Raw genomic sequence first — 8811 nt, 5'->3', positions numbered from 1 at the left:
TGACCGACTTTTTCTCTTTTTTTTTGACTGACTGACTTTCACTTACTGACTGACTCTTTTTTCTCTTTCTTTTTTTTGACTGACTTTTTCTCTCTTTTTTTGACTGACTGACTTTTTCTCTCTTTTTTTGACTGGCTGACTTTTTCTCTTTTTTTGACTGACTGACTTTTTCTCTCTTTTTTTGACTGACTGACTTTTTCTCTCTTTTTTTGACTGACTGACTTTTTCTCTTTTTTTGACTGGCTGACTTTTTCTATCTTTTTTTGATTGACTGACTTTTTCTATCTTTTTTGACTGACTGACTTTTTCTCTCTTTTTTGACTGACTGACTTTCAATTACTTACTGACTCTCTTTCTTTTTTCTCTTGTCTGTCTGTCTGTCTGTCTGTCTGTCTGTCTGTCTGTCTGTCTGTCTGTCTGTCTGACTGACTGACTGACTGACTGACTGACTGACTGACTGACTGACTGACTGACTGACTGACTTTTTCTCTTTTTTGACTGACTGACTTTCACTTACTTACTGACTCTTTTTTCTCTTTCTTTTTTTTACTGACTGACTTTTTCTCTCTTTTTTTGACTGACTTTTTCTCTCTTTTTTTGACTGACTGACTTTTTCTCTCTTTTTTTGACTGACTGACTTTTTCTCTCTTTTTTTGACTGGCGGACTTTTTCTCTTTTTTTGACTGACTGACTTTTTCTCTCTTTTTTTGACTGACTGACTTTTTCTCTTTTTTTGACTGACTGACTTTTTCTATCTTTTTTTGACTGACTGACTTTTTCTCTCTTTTTTGACTGACTGACTTTCAATTACTTACTGACTCTCTTTCTTTTGTCTGTCTGTCTGTCTGTCTGTCTGACTGTCTGACTGTCTGACTGACTGACTGACTGACTGACTGACTGACTGACTTTTTCTCTTTTTTGACTGACTGACTTTCACTTACTTACTGACTCTTTTTTCTCTTTCTTTTTTTTACTGACTGACTTTTTCTCTCTTTTTTTGACTGACTTTTTCTCTCTTTTTTTGACTGACTGACTTTTTCTCTCTTTTTTTGACTGGCTGACTTTTTCTCTTTTTTTGACTGACTGACTTTTTCTCTCTTTTTTCACTGACTGACTTTTTCTCTCTTTTTTTGACTGACTGACTTTTTCTCTTTTTTTGACTGACTGACTTTTTCTATCTTTTTTTGACTGACTGACTTTTTCTATCTTTTTTGACTGACTGACTTTTTCTCTCTTTTTTGACTGACTGACTTTCAATTACTTACTGACTCTCTTTCTTTTGTCTGTCTGTCTGTCTGTCTGTCTGTCTGACTGACTGACTGACTGACTGACTGACTGACTGACTGACTGACTGACTGACTGACTGACTGACTGACTGACTGACTGACTGACTTTCACTTACTTACTGACTCTTTTTTCTCTTTCTTTTTTTTACTGACTGACTTTTTCTCTCTTTTTTTGACTGACTTTTTCTCTCTTTTTTTGACTGACTGACTTTTTCTCTCTTTTTTGACTGACTGACTTTCACTTACTTACTGACTCTTTTTTCTCTTTCTTTTTTTAGACTGACTTTTTCTCTCTTTTTTTGACTGACTGACTTTTTCTCTCTTTTTTTGACTGACTGACTTTTTCTCTCTTTTTTTGACTGACTGACTTTTTCTCTCTTTTTTGACTGACTGACTTTCACTTACTTACTGACTCTTTTTTCTCTTTCTTTTTTTTGACTGACTTTTTCTCTCTTTTTTTGACTGACTGACTTTTTCTCTCTTTTTTTGACTGACTGACTTTTTCTCTCTTTTTTTGACTGGCTGACTTATTCTCTTTTTTTGACTGACTGACTTTTTCTCTCTTTTTTTGACTGACTGACTTTTTCTCTCTTTTTTTGACTGACTGACTTTTTCTCTCTTTTTTTGACTGACTGACTTTCACTTACTGACTGACTCTTTTTTCTCTTTCTTTTTTTTGACTGACTTTTTCTCTCTTTTTTTGACTGACTGACTTTTTCTCTCTTTTTTTGACTGGCTGACTTTTTCTCTTTTTTTGACTGACTGACTTTTTCTCTCTTTTTTTGACTGACTGACTTTTTCTCTCTTTTTTTGACTGACTAACTTTTTCTCTTTTTTTGACTGACTGACTTTTTCTCTCTTTTTTTGACTGACTGACTTTTTCTCTCTTTTTTTGACTGACTGACTTTTTCTCTTTTTTTTTGACTGACTGACTTTCACTTACTGACTGACTCTTTTTTCTCTTTCTTTTTTTTGACTGACTTTTTCTCTCTTTTTTTGATTGACTGACTTTTTCTATCTTTTGACTGACTGACTTTTTCTCTCTTTTTTGACTGACTGACTTTCAATTACTTACTGACTCTCTTTCTTTTTTCTGTCTGTCTGTCTGTCTGTCTGTCTGTCTGTCTGTCTGTCTGTCTGTCTGTCTGTCTGTCTGTCTGTCTGACTGACTGACTGACTGACTGACTGACTGACTGACTGACTGACTGACTGACTGACTGACTGACTGACTGACTTTTTCTCTTTTTTGACTGACTGACTTTCACTTACTTACTGACTCTTTTTTCTCTTTCTTTTTTTTACTGACTGACTTTTTCACTCTTTTTTTGACTGACTTTTTCTCTCTTTTTTTGACTGACTGACTTTTTCTCTCTTTTTTTGACTGACTGACTTTTTCTCTCTTTTTTTGACTGGCTGACTTTTTCTCTTTTTTTGACTGACTGACTTTTTCTCTCTTTTTTTGACTGACTGACTTTTTCTCTCTTTTTTTGACTGACTGACTTTTTCTCTCTTTTTTGACTGACTGACTTTCACTTACTTACTGACTCTTTTTTCTCTTTCTTTTTTTTGACTGACTTTTTCTCTCTTTTTTTGACTGACTGACTTTTTCTCTCTTTTTTTGACTGACTGACTTTTTCTCTCTTTTTTTGACTGGCTGACTTTTTCTCTTTTTTTGACTGACTGACTTTTTCTCTCTTTTTTTGACTGACTGACTTTTTCTCTTTTTTTGACTGACTGACTTTTTCTCTTTTTTTGACTGACTGACTTTTTCTATCTTTTTTTGACTGACTGACTTTTTCTATCTTTTTTGACTGACTGACTTTTTCTCTCTTTTTTGACTGACTGACTTTCAATTACTTACTGACTCTCTTTCTTTTTTCTCTCGTCTGTCTGTCTGTCTGTCTGTCTGTCTGTCTGTCTGTCTGTCTGTCTGTCTGTCTGTCTGTCTGTCTGTCTGTCTGTCTGACTGACTGACTGACTGACTGACTGACTTTTTCTATTTTTTGACTGACTGACTTTCACTTACTTACTGACTTTTTTTTCTCTTTCTTTTTTTTACTGACTGACTTTTTCTCTCTTTTTTTGACTGACTTTTTCTCTCTTTTTTTGACTGACTGACTTTTTCTCTCTTTTTTTGACTGACTGACTTTTTCTCTCTTTTTTTGACTGGCTGACTTTTTCTCTTTTTTTGACTGACTGACTTTTTCTCTCTTTTTTTGACTGACTGACTTTTTCTCTCTTTTTTTGACTGACTGACTTTTTCTCTTTTTTTTTGACTGACTGACTTTCACTTACTGACTGACTCTTTTTTCTCTTTCTTTTTTTTGACTGACTTTTTCTCTCTTTTTTTGACTGGCTGACTTTTTCTCTTTTTTTGACTGACTGACTTTTTCTCTCTTTTTTTGACTGACTGACTTTTTCTCTCTTTTTTTGACTGACTGACTTTTTCTCCTTTTTTTTGACTGACTGACTTTCACTTACTGACTGACTCTTTTTTCTCTTTCTTTTTTTTGACTGACTTTTTCTCTCTTTTTTTGACTGACTGACTTTTTCTCTCTTTTTTTGACTGGCTGACTTTTTCTCTTTTTTTGACTGACTGACTTTTTCTCTCTTTTTTTGACTGACTGACTTTTTCTCTCTTTTTTTGACTGACTAACTTTTTCTCTTTTTTTGACTGACTGACTTTTTCTCTCTTTTTTTGACTGACTGACTTTTTCTCTCTTTTTTTGACTGACTGACTTTTTCTCTTTTTTTTTGACTGACTGACTTTCACTTACTGACTGACTCTTTTTTCTCTTTCTTTTTTTTGACTGACTTTTTCTCTCTTTTTTTGATTGACTGACTTTTTCTATCTTTTGACTGACTGACTTTTTCTCTCTTTTTTGACTGACTGACTTTCAATTACTTACTGACTCTCTTTCTTTTTTCTGTCTGTCTGTCTGTCTGTCTGTCTGTCTGTCTGTCTGTCTGTCTGTCTGTCTGTCTGTCTGACTGACTGACTGACTGACTGACTGACTGACTGACTGACTGACTGACTGACTGACTGACTGACTGACTGACTTTTTCTCTTTTTTGACTGACTGACTTTCACTTACTTACTGACTCTTTTTTCTCTTTCTTTTTTTTACTGACTGACTTTTTCACTCTTTTTTTGACTGACTTTTTCTCTCTTTTTTTGACTGACTGACTTTTTCTCTCTTTTTTTGACTGACTGACTTTTTCTCTCTTTTTTTGACTGGCTGACTTTTTCTCTTTTTTTGACTGACTGACTTTTTCTCTCTTTTTTTGACTGACTGACTTTTTCTCTCTTTTTTTGACTGACTGACTTTTTCTCTCTTTTTTGACTGACTGACTTTCACTTACTTACTGACTCTTTTTTCTCTTTCTTTTTTTTGACTGACTTTTTCTCTCTTTTTTTGACTGACTGACTTTTTCTCTCTTTTTTTGACTGACTGACTTTTTCTCTCTTTTTTTGACTGGCTGACTTTTTCTCTTTTTTTGACTGACTGACTTTTTCTCTCTTTTTTTGACTGACTGACTTTTTCTCTTTTTTTGACTGACTGACTTTTTCTCTTTTTTTGACTGACTGACTTTTTCTATCTTTTTTTGACTGACTGACTTTTTCTATCTTTTTTGACTGACTGACTTTTTCTCTCTTTTTTGACTGACTGACTTTCAATTACTTACTGACTCTCTTTCTTTTTTCTCTCGTCTGTCTGTCTGTCTGTCTGTCTGTCTGTCTGTCTGTCTGTCTGTCTGTCTGTCTGTCTGTCTGTCTGTCTGTCTGTCTGACTGACTGACTGACTGACTGACTGACTTTTTCTATTTTTTGACTGACTGACTTTCACTTACTTACTGACTTTTTTTTCTCTTTCTTTTTTTTACTGACTGACTTTTTCTCTCTTTTTTTGACTGACTTTTTCTCTCTTTTTTTGACTGACTGACTTTTTCTCTCTTTTTTTGACTGACTGACTTTTTCTCTCTTTTTTTGACTGGCTGACTTTTTCTCTTTTTTTGACTGACTGACTTTTTCTCTCTTTTTTTGACTGACTGACTTTTTCTCTCTTTTTTTGACTGACTGACTTTTTCTCTTTTTTTTTGACTGACTGACTTTCACTTACTGACTGACTCTTTTTTCTCTTTCTTTTTTTTGACTGACTTTTTCTCTCTTTTTTTGACTGGCTGACTTTTTCTCTTTTTTTGACTGACTGACTTTTTCTCTCTTTTTTTGACTGACTGACTTTTTCTCTCTTTTTTTGACTGACTGACTTTTTCTCCTTTTTTTTGACTGACTGACTTTCACTTACTGACTGACTCTTTTTTCTCTTTCTTTTTTTTGACTGACTTTTTCTCTCTTTTTTTGACTGACTGACTTTTTCTCTCTTTTTTTGACTGGCTGACTTTTTCTCTTTTTTTGACTGACTGACTTTTTCTCTCTTTTTTTGACTGACTGACTTTTTCTCTCTTTTTTTGACTGACTAACTTTTTCTCTTTTTTTGACTGACTGACTTTTTCTCTCTTTTTTTGACTGACTGACTTTTTCTCTCTTTTTTTGACTGACTGACTTTTTCTCTTTTTTTTTGACTGACTGACTTTCACTTACTGACTGACTCTTTTTTCTCTTTCTTTTTTTTGACTGACTTTTTCTCTCTTTTTTTGATTGACTGACTTTTTCTATCTTTTTTGACTGACTGACTTTTTCTCTCTTTTTTGACTGACTGACTTTCAATTACTTACTGACTCTCTTTCTTTTTTCTATCTGTCTGTCTGTCTGTCTGTCTGTCTGTCTGTCTGTCTGTCTGTCTGTCTGTCTGTCTGTCTGTCTGTCTGTCTGACTGACTGACTGACTGACTGACTGACTGACTGACTGACTGACTGACTGACTTTTTCTCTTTTTTGACTGACTGACTTTCACTTACTTACTGACTTTTTTTTCTCTTTCTTTTTTTTACTGACTGACTTTTTCTCTCTTTTTTTGACTGACTTTTTCTCTCTTTTTTTGACTGACTGACTTTTTCTCTCTTTTTTTGACTGACTGACTTTTTCTCTCTTTTTTTGACTGGCTGACTTTTTCTCTTTTTTTGACTGACTGACTTTTTCTCTCTTTTTTTGACTGACTGACTTTTTCTCTCTTTTTTTGACTGACTGACTTTTTCTCTTTTTTTTTGACTGACTGACTTTCACTTACTGACTGACTCTTTTTTCTCTTTCTTTTTTTTGACTGACTTTTTCTCTCTTTTTTTGACTGGCTGACTTTTTCTCTTTTTTTGACTGACTGACTTTTTCTCTCTTTTTTTGACTGACTGACTTTTTCTCTCTTTTTTTGACTGACTGACTTTTTCTCCTTTTTTTTGACTGACTGACTTTCACTTACTGACTGACTCTTTTTTCTCTTTCTTTTTTTTGACTGACTTTTTCTCTCTTTTTTTGACTGACTGACTTTTTCTCTCTTTTTTTGACTGGCTGACTTTTTCTCTTTTTTTGACTGACTGACTTTTTCTCTCTTTTTTTGACTGACTGACTTTTTCTCTCTTTTTTTGACTGACTAACTTTTTCTCTTTTTTTGACTGACTGACTTTTTCTCTCTTTTTTTGACTGACTGACTTTTTCTCTCTTTTTTTGACTGACTGACTTTTTCTCTTTTTTTTTGACTGACTGACTTTCACTTACTGACTGACTCTTTTTTCTCTTTCTTTTTTTTGACTGACTTTTTCTCTCTTTTTTTGATTGACTGACTTTTTCTATCTTTTTTGACTGACTGACTTTTTCTCTCTTTTTTGACTGACTGACTTTCAATTACTTACTGACTCTCTTTCTTTTTTCTGTCTGTCTGTCTGTCTGTCTGTCTGTCTGTCTGTCTGTCTGTCTGACTGACTGACTGACTGACTGACTGACTGACTGACTGACTGACTGACTGACTGACTGACTGACTTTTTCTCTTTTTTGACTGACTGACTTTCACTTACTTACTGACTCTTTTTTCTCTTTCTTTTTTTTACTGACTGACTTTTTCTCTCTTTTTTTGACTGACTTTTTCTCTCTTTTTTTGACTGACTGACTTTTTCTCTCTTTTTTTGACTGACTGACTTTTTCTCTCTTTTTTTGACTGACTGACTTTTTCTCTCTTTTTTTGACTGACTGACTTTTTCTCTCTTTTTTTGACTGACTGACTTTTTCTCTCTTTTTTGACTGACTGACTTTCACTTACTTACTGACTCTTTTTTCTCTTTCTTTTTTTTGACTGACTTTTTCTCTCTTTTTTTGACTGACTGACTTTTTCTCTCTTTTTTTGACTGACTGACTTTTTCTCTCTTTTTTTGACTGGCTGACTTTTTCTCTTTTTTTGACTGACTGACTTTTTCTCTCTTTTTTTGACTGACTGACTTTTTCTCTTTTTTTGACTGACTGACTTTTTCTCTTTTTTTGACTGACTGACTTTTTCTATCTTTTTTTGACTGACTGACTTTTTCTATCTTTTTTGACTGACTGACTTTTTCTCTCTTTTTTGACTGACTGACTTTCAATTACTTACTGACTCTCTTTCTTTTTTCTCTCGTCTGTCTGTCTGTCTGTCTGTCTGTCTGTCTGTCTGTCTGTCTGTCTGTCTGTCTGTCTGTCTGACTGACTGACTGACTGACTGACTGACTGACTGACTGACTGACTGACTGACTGACTGACTGACTTTTTCTCTCTTTTTTGACTGACTGACTTTCACTTACTTACTGACTCTTTTTTCTCTTTCTTTTTTTTACTGACTGACTTTTTCTCTCTTTTTTTGACTGACTTTTTCTCTCTTTTTTTGACTGACTGACTTTTTCTCTCTTTTTTTGACTGACTGACTTTTTCTCTCTTTTTTTGACTGGCTGACTTTTTCTCTTTTTTTGACTGACTGACTTTTTCTCTCTTTTTTTGACTGACTGACTTTTTCTCTCTTTTTTTGACTGACTGACTTTTTCTCTTTTTTTTTGACTGACTGACTTTCACTTACTGACTGACTCTTTTTTCTCTTTCTTTTTTTTGACTGACTTTTTCTCTCTTTTTTTGATTGACTGACTTTTTCTCTCTTTTTTTGACTGACTTTTTCTCTCTTTTTTTGACTGACTGACTTTTTCTCTCTTTTTTGACTGACTGACTTTCACTTACTTACTGACTCTTTTTTCTCTTTCTTTTTTTGACTGACTTTTTCTCTCTTTTTTTGACTGACTGACTTTTTCTCTCTTTTTTTGACTGACTGACTTTTTCTCTCTTTTTTTGACTGACTGACTTTTTCTCTCTTTTTTGACTGACTGACTTTCACTTACTTACTGACTCTTTTTTCTCTTTCTTTTTTTTGACTGACTTTTTCTCTTTTTTTGACTGACTGACTTTTTCTCTCTTTTTTTGACTGACTGACTTTTTCTCTCTTTTTTTGACTGGCTGACTTTTTCTCTTTTTTTGACTGACTGACTTTTTCTCTCTTTTTTTGACTGACTGACTTTTTCTCTCTTTTTTTGACTGACTGACTTTTTCTCTCTTTTTTTGATTG

Source organism: Symphodus melops (assembly GCF_947650265.1).
Source record: "Symphodus melops genome assembly, chromosome: 2".
NCBI lineage: Eukaryota > Metazoa > Chordata > Actinopteri > Labriformes > Labridae > Symphodus > Symphodus melops.
Note: the sequence above shows the minus strand (reverse complement) of the source record.